Source organism: Myotis davidii, unplaced genomic scaffold, assembly GCF_000327345.1.
Source record: "Myotis davidii unplaced genomic scaffold, ASM32734v1 scaffold1290, whole genome shotgun sequence".
NCBI classification, from domain to species: domain Eukaryota; kingdom Metazoa; phylum Chordata; class Mammalia; order Chiroptera; family Vespertilionidae; genus Myotis; species Myotis davidii.
The window spans coordinates 254,797-257,495 of NW_006282186.1; the positions used below are offsets into that span (position 1 = coordinate 254,797).

Below are 2,699 nucleotides of genomic sequence, written 5' to 3' on the forward strand. Positions count from 1 at the left end.
AATAAGCCAGTCAGAGAAAGATAAATATCACATGATCTCACTCATTTGTTAATTATAGAGAACAACTTAGACTGAGGAAAAGGGACAGACCCAAAGACTGAGAAACAGCGATCAGGTTATCAATCCCCAGAAGGGAAGTAGGGGAGGGCGAGGGTAAGGGGAAGAGATCAACCGAAGGACTTGTATACATGTATATAAGCCAAACCAATGGACATGGACAACAGCGGGATGGGAGCATGAGTGTGTGTGCGGGGGGAGGTTGAGGGTTAATGGGGGGTGGGGGGGATAAGGACACATTTGTAACACCTTAACTAATAATAATAATAAAAAAATATTTCCACTGTGAGATTCTGTCAAAAACCACAGGACTAATTAGTATATTCTGCATATTAATATGCTGCATACAAATTACATAAATAAAACATACTTTACATATAAAGTACATTATTTCTTATAATTCTCAGTATAGCTTAATTTATTATTCCTATTTTATCAAAATTATTATAACTCATTCAAGATCAAACAAAAAGTCAGTGGTAAAGTCAGGAGGATTCAAACCCAGGTATGTCTAACACACACACACACACACACACACACACACACACACACATGCCTTTCCTACAAACTCAATCCCCAAACACTATATTTGGTTGTTAAACAAGTAAGACTGGAATAGAAAAGGTTCTTTTAAATATTTACAAAAAATACAATCATTTTGAAAATGACTAAGATCAACCTGATTAAGCCCTGGCCGGCTTGGCTCAGTGGATAGAGCGTCAGCCTATGGACTGAAGGGTGCCTGGTTGGAGGCAAGAACATGTAACCTCGGTTGCAGGCTCGATCCCTGGTCCTGGTGCGGGAGACAACCAACTGATGTGTTCTGTGTGTCTTTCCCCCTCACTTTCACTCTCCCTATAAATCAATGGAAAATATCCTTACGTGAGGATTAACAAAAAAGAAAACACTAAAATACTAATAGGATACAGAATGGTGACAGAAAAGAATATAGACAGCAATGGTTAGCTGAAGGAAAAGACTGGGAATGCCAAGATATAAAAGTTACTGGATTTTTCAATAGCATTATTTTTAACTTTTGTTTTTTCTTGATCATAACAGATTCCTGGATAACCCAGACTCAGAACCAGACACCGGTTTAAACTTAACCTAAACCATAACTGCAGTCTTGTGAAAGTTCAAAAATCTTTCTCTGACCTGTCCTAGGGCAACTTTCCTTACATTTCTCTCTGCTTCCATACAACTGAATTCTCAAAAACTGCACTCCTGCCCCACCTCAGGCTAGACCCCAAACCTAATTGCACCACCAGTTCCTCCTCCTCAATCCACCGACTCCCCCCCCCCCGCCACACACACACACAGACTCCCAACTCAATTTTATTAGAGAAAACTTTTAAGATTTTGGTGACAGAAGACTCATGTTACAAAGTGTGCATTCTGCCATTTGCTGGCTCTACTACCATTTAGCTCTACGTTTTTCCTTGTCCACTTTCTCTGGTCTTAAAAGTTCTCATTGTACTGCAAAGAACAGTTCCTTCTATAATCAGTTCTCCTAGGCATTTTAGGTTGTACCCCATGCACCTTCACAAATAATAATTCCTTTCTAAAAGGAATGCTGGTTAATAAAATTTTCTGCAACTGCATTTTAAAGTAGAAAATTTTAAACCACTAGGTAACTACCACCCAGACATAACAAAGGCATTATAAGTTCCATTATATTTTCAAAAGAGTGTGAAAAAAATCTACTGGAGACAATCTAAACACAAATTTTCATCAAGTATTTAATTGTTCTAGATTAAAAAACATTTGTACATAAATCTGATTCTTTAAGAAATAAGCATATGTATATTTACTGGACTCTCAGGTAGAAAAAAAGATGCCTAGATGCCTAAGATTATACAACTGAGTCAAACCTATTTCTGTGGGAGGAAGAAGAGGGGCAAGATAGGAAAAAAACTCCCTAGGCCTTGAAATGAACCTTTTCCAAAGAGACCTAATAATACTGCTAAACAAGTTCACAGGTTACTATATGAATTTAGCAGTTAATTTTAAATAAAATATATTTTCTCATCCTGTTATTTACAAAATATTTGTGAATATACATTAATGCCTAGATTATCTGCATTGAAATAATTTTTACTCTTAATTATTTTATGTCAACAAAAATAACTTATTTATTCCTAAAGTACTATGAGTAAATGAATATTGGCACTCTATGTAGTAAAGAGTTCTAAAATCAGATAATAAAGACAAATTAAACTAAATTTTTGGTATTATTTGCTTTTAAATTACTAAATATTTGGTATTATTTGCTTTTCAATATGGTAATTTGAAACTTATTATAATTTTAGCATTAACCTCTAAATATAATGGTATTTAAGCTGTCCTAGCCTATAGTAACCTAAGAAAAAATTTCCATACCAAATTATAGAAAATTTAAGAGGAAGCAAAAAAGAATAAAGTAAATGATTCATAGGCTTGTGAACAGTGTTTGGCAATGAACGGATCAAACAATACTTAATTAGTCCAACAAGACTAATTTGATAGTCTCTCCCCCTAAAATATATCTTAAGTGTCTCCTTCATTACTATAATTCCCAGACTATGACATTAAATTATAAATGCACTGAAAATCCAGAAATACATCAAAGCTTACTATGAAAATCAAATACAAATACACGCCCC

The 2,699-nt window shown here is 34.8% G+C and overlaps 1 protein-coding gene across 5 annotated transcripts in view; it reads right to left on the reverse strand.

The window, feature by feature from the left end:
* The window catches only part of MKLN1 (muskelin 1), a 346,320-nt gene that overhangs the window by 83,852 nt on the left and 259,769 nt on the right, over window positions 1–2,699 (reverse strand). The window lies entirely within an intron of this gene.